Source organism: Paramisgurnus dabryanus, chromosome 11 (assembly GCF_030506205.2).
Source record: "Paramisgurnus dabryanus chromosome 11, PD_genome_1.1, whole genome shotgun sequence".
In the NCBI taxonomy this organism is placed as follows: Eukaryota; Metazoa; Chordata; class Actinopteri; order Cypriniformes; family Cobitidae; genus Paramisgurnus; species Paramisgurnus dabryanus.
Window position 1 is genome coordinate 2,652,070 of NC_133347.1, and position 13,478 is coordinate 2,665,547.

The 13,478-nt window shown below is 33.7% G+C and overlaps 1 long non-coding RNA gene across 1 annotated transcript; it reads left to right on the plus strand.

The window, feature by feature from the left end:
* The first annotated feature begins 4,348 nt into the window (after positions 1-4,348).
* Positions 4,349-5,100, plus strand: LOC135729960 (uncharacterized). Its single transcript, XR_010525818.2, has 2 exons — positions 4,349-4,389; positions 4,892-5,100. It is a non-coding gene; the product is annotated as an uncharacterized lncRNA (long non-coding RNA).
* Positions 5,101-13,478: the final 8,378 nt, after the last annotated feature.

Genomic DNA, 13,478 nt, shown 5'->3' on the forward strand with positions numbered 1-13,478 from the left:
ATACTCATATGTGACCCTGCCTGGGAAAACCCAGCTCAAGTCATTTACCGTTAGAATTATACTACAAAATGTAAAGAATCTTCTAGTAAAAACATTATCTTGATATCATAGACAGGGTCACATTCATGCATCTCTCGAAGACCAAGCTAAGCATGTATCTAATTTCCTCTAGATGAGTCTATATTGCTCTTGAAATGAGCTTATCGTAAAAAGCCAACAGCTAGATCATAAAAAGTAAATTTAAGAGCCTCCAGGGATCGTAATATGCAAGGCGGGGTGTTTGCGAACATCACAGGTCAATTAAAGAAGACCCGTGATTCCTGAATTTAGCTGCCCTTCTTTATCCGCCGACATTTGTGCTACTTGCACCTGCCGTATGACCGCCGTCATGCTCGGTTCCCATTAAATTACATGTCCACCAGCCAGATGAACGATGCTCAAATCCCAACCCTCTCAACGACTGTGACGCTTGTCAAAATGCTGCCACAGCAGATAAGCCCGGCTGTCCAATGCATAATAAAGTAGTTGAGCGCCTGCTTCCAGAAGACCATGGATGCTGGAGTCAGCAAATACACCAGGAGCTCAAGAACTCTTGCCGATAGTACAGGTGATTCACAGGAAGGGTCGTGCAATGTGCAATATGCTTGCTATTAACAAACGGGATAAACTTTTGCTAGGGTGTCACTGCAAGAATGTCACACTGTTTATAATTTTAAGTTTATTTTGTTGAAACTGTGGATATTGTGCATGTGCCGGTGCTCTACATTTTAGAGAAAATGGTAATAAATGGGAGATGAAAGAAAGAGCTAAAGCTGTCTGTTGTTCAATGATTAGTTAAAGGGGTGGGCATTCCTGGTCCTGCAAAGTTTAGCTTCAACTCTATTCAAACACACTTTAAAAAAAACCCTAATCAAAGGTTGCAGGGTTGCTTGGAAATGACATTTAGGTGTGTTTGATTATTGGACCTAAACTTTGCAGGACAGGGGCCCTCCAGAACCAGGAATGCCCACTCCTGAGTTAAAGGGATGGTTCTTCCAAAAATAAAAAAAAATAATTAAAAATCCTCATGTTTTGACACCTTATAGATGCACTTTTGGTGTAAAGGCCCGTAATGTCCCATAATGCACCATAAAAAAAAAAACTAAATAAAATATTATACAAAAACTCTGATTTGTTATTTGTATGTTAGTTTACATTTATGCATTTGGCAGACCTTATTACAAGATATATATTTTTATCATAATGTGTGATCTTAGGTTTGAACTAGAGATGCAGCGATATATCGGCCAATAATCGGTATCAGATCATAAAAACAATTTTGCATTATCGGCACAGACGATATTTCCTGTGAATCAAAAGAAATTCAATATTAATGGTCATTATATGAATGAATAACATCCAGAAAATGTAATCTTCAAATTTAGTTAATAATCACTAAACTATTGGTATCGCCAAATATCTGTCTGAATAATCGGCTATCGTATTGTTGTAAAAATGTCATATTGGTGCATCTCTAGTATGAACCCATGAACTTTGGCACTGTTAATGCAGTCCTCTACCACTGGTCTATATATGAGCACATATGTGTGTGCCGTATATTTTTATCTTATTTTGGGTTTGCTTAAATGAATAGAAAAATGTTGTAAATCTTTATGAATGTATTTTTCTGATGAAGTCAAAAGAATATATTTTTGATAAATAATGGTAAGACCACAGCTGACAGTACACATTGACTCACATAGTAGGAAAAAACAAATACAATGAAATTCATTAGGTACCGTTATCTGTTACCATCATTTATCAAAATATCTTCTTCATTTATCACAATACTTCCATAATATTTGTTTTCCTACTATGGAAGTCAATGGTTACAATCAGCTGTGTGCCTACCATCATTTATCAAAATATATTATTTTGTGTTCATCAAAACAAAAAACTCAAAAGGTTTGTAATAACATGAGGGTGAGTACATGATGACAGTATTTTCATTTTATGGTGAACTATCCCTTTAATCCAAAAGAGAAAATTTGGGCATTTACCCTCATGTCATAACGATCTGGTATTAAGTTTCTTTCTTCTGTAAAACACAAACATAGATCTGAGAATAGTACATGTTTGGACCAATTTGTGGTATTTTTAGTTTTGGGTGACCTAATTTTTAAAACATGAGGCAAACCAAGTGCGAGGTGGAAAACAGATGTATGCACAAAACTTCTATTTATGTTTGCGTACATGTGTAAATAGACCAAAGCTTTCCTAATGAAAATCTCAATATACAGCACAATACACATAAAAGTATCTGTTGCTTTTGTAATTGAGGTTGAGGAGGTGTTGAATGAGAGATGAAGATGAGGAATGTTTCACATACACGTGAGTCAGTGATGGACCGGGATGTCACATGGGTGCGTATGGAAATGTGTGATGATAATGAGTGACATTAATGAACACAGAGGCATTAATATTGATAATTAATCTTACAAATGAGATGATTCATGGATATTCTGCTGTTAAGTGACTTGTTTTGCTAGGGAGGTACAACATGTAATTGCCTAATTATTTAAATGGATGTCTCTAGGTAAATGGACATTGTATTCTGTTACAAAAAAACCCTGCATTTTGACACCTTATAGATGCACTTTTGGTGTAAAGGCCATAATTCACTGCAATGATAGTGAGGACATTGGAAAGGGCAATTTTTTTTTTAAATAAAATATTAAAATAGGTCAGTGTTTTTAAATGATTGATTATTTGTAAATTACGTATTCATTAGGGCTGTCAAACGATTAATCGTGATTAATCGCAAAAAATATAGAAGTTTATATTATTATATGTTTGTGTACTGTGTGTAATTAATATGTATATATAAATACACAGACATTCATGTATGCATTTAAGAAACAATTATGTGTAAATATATATTTATTATATTTTATATAATTTATATTATATATAAATAAATACAAATATATCTAAAAACATTTTTCTTAAATGTATACATGTATGTGTGTGTATTAATATATAAATAATAATTACATACAGTACAAACACATATAATATGCAAACACAAACTTTTATTTTGTATGCGATTAATCGCGATTAATCGTTTGACAGCCCTAGTGTACATTTATGCATTTGGTGGACCGATTTACAAGGTATATATTTTTATCATCATGTGCGATCTTTAGGTTTAAACTAGGGATGCATAACGATTAATCACGCTTAATCTATAGCAGAATAAAAGTTTTTGTTTACATCATATATGTGTGTGTACTGTGTATAATAACTTTGTATAGATAAATGCACACACATGCATTTACATATTTAAGAAATGTTTACATGTCTAAATACATTTGTATATTTATGTATAATATATATATATATACACTGTAAAAAATCCAATTAATGAAATGTTGGAAGGGCAAAAATATATAAGTTAAACCAATTTTCTTGTTTGGGCTTAGTTGAGTAGACATATTATTTTAAATCTACATAAATCTGTGTTTAAAACATTAAGTGAATTGTTATTTTCAAATTCAGTCAACATTCAGAATGGCTATGTTGACTGAACTAATTAAGACAAATCAGGTAAATATGTGGACTTATGACAGCTATGTTTCCTGACAACAAAATGCTCATAATATTACTGTTATTTGGTAACAAAATGTAATTTTAAGAGTTGTTCAGGCGTGAATGTATGTGCTTTAAGTTTAAATATGCGGTCGGTTAATATAGATAGCGTCTATTTAAAAATGTGCTCGGACACTTTCGGACGGAGAAGAGCTCCATATGAGCTCCAGAAAATCACAGACACTTAAGCGCTCACACCCCGCCCAGCGCAGCCTCGCCTCGGCAAGCCCATCAGAAATCGACTGCTGGCTCTGATATCTGTGGCGTTTAAACATGCGATTTAATTCATTTTAATTTCTTATACTTAATAATAAAAGGTTTACCGGTATGTTTTAAATCATATTTTAGGATTGCACTTAAATGATATCGCTGACGCTGTTGAATGATATTTCATATCTTTCACATTTGTTATAACTGGGCTGCGTACTGCCTGCGAATTTGAACTTCAGAGCGAAGGTGCGAGTGGAGAAATAGTCCCAATATCATAACAATCTTCTAAATATACTTCTAAACAAACTTCTAAATATACCCGTGTGTGTACCCGGGGGCGTGCGTGTGTGCGCGCGCGCGTACTCGCGCGTGTGCATGTATGTATGTATGCGCGTGCGTCTGTGTATTTTGAATTTAAAATGTTATAACTCGGAAGGATCTGGATCACAGGTCATTTCATCTGAGATCAATCCGCACGCAACAGCTGGAATCACTTACTGATTCGCACAAGAGGAAGGACACAAGTCAGCCGTTTCCTCAAGTTCACGTCAGGTAAGTGTTTGTAATTAAATGTTAATTTTAGAATATATTAATTGGCAAAGACGCAAATACTCGACGTTTTTGTAATTATATTTTTGTAAAGATATATTAGAAGTGTGTTATGTTATGTGACCGAAGTAAAGTGGAGCTATTTTAGTTAAGATAAAAAGCCTGGATATAGGGTTGGTTTACCGGACAGAGTTTAGAACTCGGTCTTTATTATAATTGGGACATTTTTACAAACAAACCTTATATAATACAATACTGGCGTGCATTTTGAGACAAAACAATAGCACTCATATGTTAAGAGATGTCAGTAAGTTATTTTAGTCAGTGAAAAGCCCTGTCCGAGAAAACCGCCCAATAGTGTTTAATTATGTGTGATGGCTGAGGGAAATTTGGCCTAACAATAACGTTATTTAGGGAATAAAGTATTTCACCGTCAAACTTTATTATATTAAACATGTTATTTATGTATGTGTGTGTGTTTATATTCCTCTGTTTATCAAACCAGAGCGGAGATGATGTCAGAGGCAGACCCGAGACATAGCGAGACAGTCTCCGCTTGGACTGGCTGAGGAAAGTCTCCTAAATGGCCCTGGAGAACTTCTGACTGACTTTGGAGGCTTTTTGGACTGTTTTATGCCCTCTATTTAAAGAAGACTTAATTCTGTATGTTCAGTCTGTATGATAAGTGAATAAAAAGCTTTTGTTTTTATGTGACTGAAGTTAATTATTTTGTTTACAACACCAGCATAAATTATTTGATAAATAATTTAAAAATGTTATTAAAAAAAATCCCAAATAATAAATATGAATCAATTGAAGTAACACACAAAACATTGAGTGAATACTTAAATTTTAATTGACAGAGTCTTTGCTGTAAGTTTTTAAAGATTCAACTGATTAAAACATTTTAGTTGAATGAACTATAAAGCTAATTGAGCCAACATACTTTTTTATATTTGAGTCAAATTTGGGCCAACTAAAAAACATCAATCCAGGTAACACTTTGGAGAGAGAAATTGAGTGAACGTAAAATTTCTGTGGAACTAGTTACTAAAAAATAATTCATTGAGCCAACAATTTATTTTTTACAGTGTATATATATACTTAATATGTTGATATTTATTTATCTTAAAATTATACATGCATGTGTGCATATTTATATATACATAATTATTATATGCAGTACACACACATATATGTTGTAAACATAAACTTTTATTCTGCTATAGATTAATCGCGATATAAATACTTAATATATTAATATTTATTTCTCTTAAAATTATACATGTATGTGTGCATATTTATATATATATAATTATTATACACAGTACACACACACACATATATGATGTAAACATTTATTCTATAATTTTTTTAAACAACTTTTATTCTGCTTTAGATTAATCGTGATTAATCGTAATGCATCCCTAGTTTAAACTAGATGTGGTGATATATCGTCGATAATCGGTATCAGCCGATAGTCATGACCGATATTTCCTGTAAATTAAAAGAGAAAATATAAACAAACATAACAACTTTAATGTTCAATACTAATGGTCATTTTATGAATGGATAACATTTAGAAAATATAATCTTTACAGTTTAGTTAATAAACACTAACTATTGGTATTGGCAAATATCAGTCTGAATAACCGGCTATGGGTGTAAAAACTTCATATCGGTGCATCTCTATTTGTTAGAATTAATGACCTATGGCACTAGTTAATGCAATCCTCCACCATTGAGTTAAACAGGAGCACATTTGTGTGTGCCATGTATTTTCATCTTTTTATTGTATTGCTCTAATGATAAGAAAATGCTAAGATCATATTTAATTAAAAATAAATACAAAATAAGTGCAGGCGAAACTTGTGTGGCACACCGAGTTGCTCCCTTTGTAGAGCATTACTTCGGTAACACTTTATTTCGATAGTCCACTTTAGACATTTTACTAATTATAAGTAACTTTGCAACTACTTATCAACAACCAATCTTTAGAGAATTATTAGACTGTCTGCTTAATATCTACCAACACTTTATTGTGATGATATCTCAACAGACATTCAACTGTCTATAAGTATCTTGCAGGTGCATGTCAACTTATTCCACTAACCCAAACCTCTTCCCTAACCCCAACCCTTACAGTCTACTAATACACTAACGACAGTTAGTTGATGTATAGTTGCAAATTATTGAAAGTTAGTTGACATGTAGTTGCAAAGTTATTTATAGTTAGTAGAATGCCTAAAATGGACTATCAAAATAAAGTGTAACCATTACTTCAAACAATCCCTTGTATAACATTTCAGAATGAAAGCTATAAAGGCACTTCAGCTAAGCCGCGAGCCAGCTCACAAAGTTTTGGATGAAAAGATTAAAAGTCCTCTCACCACACAACATTTGTCACGATCACCCCAAGAGAAGGAAATGTTTGTGAATTTCTTTCTGTTCTGGATGAACCGACCACAACGATTACGTAAAATTCTTGTGTGGTGAGGTGCGGCATTTCTGTAGGAACACCGAGAGAAGAACACGATCATAAAACAGCTCATTGTAATGGGGCGAGATGTACCGATGAACTTGTCTTCTATATTCCAGCCATAAATCAAAGAGAGAGAGAGGAACACAGAGAACCTCAGTAGAGATTTAAATCTGTCATCGTCCTCTTTTAATGTCTTCACTGAACGAGGGAGAGAATGTTCGTAGAAGAAAAATAAATGAATAAAACTTTTAGATGTTTTACTAACTATCTTGCTGTTAGAGATGAATAATCGAATTCTGTCTTTTTTACTTTATCTTTAATGTAATTGTATGAATTTATGAAGAATCTGTAGTCCAGGACATCTTGACACCTTGACAGCCAATTTCTGGCAGTTCACTTCTAAAATGACGTATTATTGAGCAAGTCAATGTGAGAAGTACTTGACCATGCATTGCTACCACAAAGTCAAGTTGATCTGTTTTATGCTTTCTGCCCACAAATCTCTTTGGTCTCATTTAATACAAGTCTTTGGGATTTTCTTGTTTTATCGTTGGAAAGTGCATAAACTTAGAAAACTACCCTCCTTAACAAGCCGCATGGCTTGAGGTACCATTCATGACTAAGTCACAAATGGTTAAGCAATATTTTTTATCAATGCTTGAAATTGAATTTTTTTTTTTTGGAATATTGTGTTTTTTACAAATTAATTATTGGGGTGCTTTTTTAATTCAAAAACGTTAAACTCCTCAAAACAACCTCTTTTCTTCTTGTCATGAGGGCAATCGGAGACTCGTTTCGGCCCAGGAATGGATCGCAATGATTAGCAATTAGCAACACACCTTTCAACGATCCAATCAGTTCTCAATAAACAAAGTCATGTCCTGCACTACACTTTTTTCACTCGGATAGACGTCACGATACGGAAAGGCATCAATCACTATTTCCGTTTCATTGTGACTTTAAGAAGCTTGAACCGTAAATGTCAATATTAATAAAGCGATGTTTGCCTTAGCAAGTACAACCTGATCTTATGACGAAATGTTACCAATTGACAGTGTTAATTTCAAAGAAATGTGAATGGTATAAAAACGTATTAAAAAAACAAAAATGAAACTCCACCCTTACCTCGACATCACTAGGGCGAAAGCAGATCCTACTGAAACTTACGAATAGGATCAAACAAATAGGCCAATTCATATAATAGCAGGTACTTATTGCCATGAAATTGTCATCCAACCACAAAAACTGAAATCATCTCCCGATAATCATTTTTTTGGGTGGGTCAAACACACAAATGCACTCATCAAGTTACATTATGACCAGAAGATCTCAGAGAAACCAAAACATGGGCTGAACTTATGATCCTAACACACCCAAACACATCTGCAAAACTCCTGGCAGTGAAGATATTAAAACTAAACAACTTGGGAAATGATAGCAGAAATTCTATACGTCTTATAGACACATGATATGCCACATTGCGAAGGCTGTCACAAGATCCGTTTCGTTTCTCCGGCTTTCCCCAATCCCATGCCAGAAGCGGGTTTCTGCAGGTCCACGCTCTTCAGACGCTTTGAACATTGCACAACCAATTGGCCGGCTATGAAAACAGCTGGAGGAGAGATCATCAATTAATCAGACTCTTCTGGATTGGGGAATAGTCCTTGTTGCTTTCTGCAGAAGGAGCAATTTCATCAGATCTTGCTCATATCTTGTGTTCATTATAGATACAGTAATCGTTTCTTTCTTTACTGATGCAATCAAGGGAAAATTCACGGGAAAGAGATGTTTCCAAGAATCCTTCCAAGAAAATTTACAAGAATAATATCTCCCTTGATCTTATCCTTACAAGGAATAGGAACGTGACGTGATGGAGAACTAGTCCTATTAACCCACTGCATTTAACAGTTATTTAAAATTGTAATTATGAATGTTGTTGAATTGAAATGAATGAATGCTTTGTACAATTAATGAATAAGGTTGACTCTTATCTAGTGGCAATTTCGAAGGAATGTGAATCATATAAAAAACATATCCAAAAAGCAAAAATGAAACTCCAGCCAAACCTCGACATCACTGGGGTGAAAGCAGATCGTACTGAAACATACAAATGGGATCAAACAAATTACCAACTCCATATAATAGCAGGTACTTATTGCCATAAAATTGTGTTGAATTGTAACATCTGCTCTACTGAAGTAATCTCCCAATAATCATTTTTTGGTCAAACCCAAATTTACTGGAAAGAGATGTTTCCAAGAAAATTTACAAGAATAATATCCCGATCTTGGTCTAACAAGGAATGGGAATGGGTCAAGATGGAGAACTAGTCCTATATCAACTGACTGCATTTAAAAGTTACTTAAAATAGTAATTATGAAAGTTATTTTATTAAAGAACTGAATTGAAATGAATGAATAAGGCCTTTAATGAATAAGATTGACTCTTGTCTTGTTTTTTTTATAATTATTACTTTTTGTTTAAACCTACTAGTGATCTGTTTGTTCGTTGTTTTTTTTAATAACACTCATGTTTTGATTTATGTACTTTTCCTTGCTGACCAGTTTTTGTTCATTGTTTGTTGGTGGTGATGTGATGTGATGATGGGGTGTGTCTGGAGTAAATCTGTACGGTTGGGTGTGAAGTATCACTGTCTAAGAAGAGTACAATGAATCAGCGCTGCTGTCTGGACATGTTTCCTCACACCACCACATCGCTCCTGGCCTTCAAACAAGCCAACGATGGAGGGACAATCCACATCCAAATAAAGCCCAAAGTCTAGCAACGACAACACAAACAGAGATATGTACATGTACAGTACCCATCTGTGCATCTTCAGGCCTCTCGATCTGTACTATACATCTATCATGATTGTAACATCATATTGGTCTTAACATGGAGCCTTAAAGATAACACAGAATTAAACTCAATGCTATTTAAATTAATATGTGTGAAAATATATCTTTGGGATAGATAAACAAATGTTAATGGCTTTATTGCAGTGTGGTTTCAACCCATGTTGGGTTTAAAATAGGGATGCACCGATAGGATTTTTTTGGGCCGATACCGATACCGATTTAAACAGACAACTTCTGGCCGATACCGATGCCGATATTAAACACTTGAATACAATACTAAACAGTTGGTCTATTAGCTAGTTTATTTCTGCACCAATTTTTTTTTTACTGAACATGGATTGGATCTAATTAACATTCAATTGACCAACATAATAAGAGAGGCACAAATTAAGCTAAATAAATATAATAAGACAGCATGACAACCTTCAAATGTGGTTTTTGCTATTTGTGCATTTATTTTATTAACAACATTAACTCATTTTTTTTTTACATATAATGGATTTCTTTATGCAGTTAATTAATAAACAATTGGTATCGGCCTTTCTCGTGCTATTGCCGATATGACGATGGTTTCAAATTCATCAAAAATCGGCCGATAAATATCGCGGCCGATACATCGGTGCATCACTAGTTTAAAATATGGACATTTTCTAGTTTCCTTTTACCTTTAAGGTTGGATTTGTCTATATTTTACCCAACCATAGGTTGAAAATAACCCAGTTTAGTGTGTGAATGTTATTGGACACATGCATAGATTATAATTTTGTTTTTATAATTTAAACATTTCTTCTGACATAACCAAGCCCAGGAGGGTGAGGAAAATTAAATAAACTAAAAAATTAAAGAAGATTATCACTATTAAGTGTTGTCATTCAAATATTACACCAATGAACTCTCATTATTGATTTAACCTCAATGCATTTTAAACTCCTCTCCACTGGAAAACTAAAGAAGAGTCTTTTTGGGATCAAAAAGGATGAAAAATGTGTGTCTTAAAACTATCCCAATATCCCGCCCAGCGCAGATTAACGCCCAACAGAAGACACTCCATCATGCGCACTGCACACACAAGGACCTCTCCATCACGGATCAGAGCACGAGGTGAGGATGGGGCATGGCGTCGTTTCCATGGCAACCGCAGCAAAGCCATTTGCAGAGGCAGCAGCTCGATCAGCTAATTGAAGCAATCTCGGAAGAAACCAGACTGCTGTGCCAGATCAGATAACATCACCCATCCCCCTCACACCCGTCCTTATTCACAATTCAATCATTTCCCATAATCCACCACAAATTCGCTCAGCGTGGGCTTTTCTCAGTCATTACAGAGGAATTGATTGGTGCAGGTTTTCCCGTTTGTACGCTGGTGATGCATGAAGCAGCATCATGTTGCTCGTTAAATTGCGGTGCTTGCGACTTCACCAATGCATGTATAAGAGACGAGCTATTTACCTCTGGAACCCACTGGGAAGGTCGATATATAAATGGGGTCAGATTTTAAGGGAAAGGGAAGAAAAATCTCCCCATTCACTACAAAGGCAGATACCTTCCAAAAAAAAACGTGTTGTGGAGTAATTGAAATGCCCTTAATGTAAAAAATTGCCTAAAGTTGTGCCTGGCTGGTTTTAGGAGTTTTGGGTGCTTGTCAGCTAGACCGGCATAAGCAAGCAAAGACTGAGATAGCGCTTCTAATACAAAGTTCAATTATATATATATATATATATATATATATATATATATATATATATATTAATATAACATTAAATTAATATAACATTAAATTAATATAACATATTGGACATATTATATTAATATATCATTAAACCAAGAGTGTAACATACCAGCCTGGTCTCACTGTTAATACGTAGTATTAATACGTAACTTAAAAAACACTAAACGTTTTTTTTTTTACGTTTAAAATGTACAATGTAGACGTATTTGCAACATTTAATCATAGCATTATTGCGTTTTTACAGCTATAAAACGTAAAACATTTACAAATCTTTCAAACCATAAAGACTGCAATATAATTTCTCTTTAATAAATGTATCGATAAAGTTACCACCCTAACCCTACCCCAAACCTTAGCCTAAACTCCAAACCCTTTATACATAAATTTAAAAAAATAAGTAATTTATTATTTTTATATTATGCAATGTGATTGTCAGAAATGCGTAGAAGTCTAAAATATAGCATTTAAAAGATATTTTAAGCTGCTAATACAGTCCTACCCAAAACAGTTTTTAAAAATCATGAACTGTTATAAATAAAAAGCATAACAGGCAGTAATCACAATCATTTATTTATTGCGAAATTTTAAAAGCAGTACCAAAAGTAGTTCAAATGATGATGTGCTGCAGTTGCAGTCCTCTCTGGAGTTTATGAAATATTAAAGTTCACTTTAAAAATGTATAAATTACAGTATTACTGGGTATTACTGGCAACTAGCTGTAACTTACAGTAGATTTTACATGGTAACACTTTACAATAAGGTTCATTAATTAATATTAGTTAATGCATTAACTAACATGAACAAACAACGAGTAATACATTTGTTACAGGATTTATTAATCTTTGTTAATGTTAGTTAATCGAAATAAAGCTTTTAATTGTTTTTTTATTAACTAAAGTTTACAAAATTTTAAAAAAGTATTAGTAATTGTTGAAATGAACATTAACAAAGATTAATAAATTCTGTAAAAGTGCACTTCATTATTAGTTCATGTTAACTAATGTAATTAACTAATGTTAACTAATGAACCTTATTGTTAAGTGTTACCTTTTACATTTATGTAATTTACTTTCAACAGTTTGTTCAAAGTTAAATTAACATGAAACATTTTCAGTCTTTATCTTTTACAGTAAGTTACTGGCAAACAGCTGCATAATTACAGATGGCAATAACGAAAAATCTGTGACATAGCACATAAGAGCCAATGAGTGTTTGATATCACTGCCGTAAAGCAATGTGTAGTAAAGCTTCTTAAGACACAATATTTGAATTCAAATTCATAACGAACGCAAGAATTAACGGTCACTGATGAGAACTGGGATCAAGATCGCTGGATAAAGGACTGAATTTGGATCTGTTCCTCGCAATCATATGCATTTTTAAAATGTAGATTACAGTAAATTAATAAAATTAACATATTTTGTGAATTTATGTTATGTTTATTATTTATAATATATTATAGACTGCATAATGTAAACATAAGGTAAATGAGTAAACAGTCTTAAATAAATAAGTCGAAAATATGAGTAAGAAACAACAACCTGATCTCACGGATTTCCATGGCATAGTCACGGATTGGTTACTCAACTGTTTTGCCCTATTTTCTTACCATTGTCGCATCGGTTTAGGGTTAGATTTACATAAAATGACCCAAACCCAACTCTAACTACAACACCAGGCGACAATTGTTTAAAGTTTAGAAAATATAAAAGAATAAATCTGAAAAAATAAACCAATGCTTAAAGTGAAATACTAACGCAAACACCAAATCTAACCCTAAACTGAAGCGAAAATGGTTTGAAAATAGGAAAAAGCAGTTGAGTAACCAATCCGTGAGAATGCCACAAAAAAGAAAGTCGGTGGCAGGGCCATGGAAAATGCAGAGATCTTTGAGAATGCCATGGAAAAATGAGGAAAAAAATCTGTGACTATCCCACGGAACTTTATGAGATCACGTTGGAAACACCAACGCCAAATAATTTATTTCAGTGCCATTAGCATATACTTAAGCCGTATAAACATA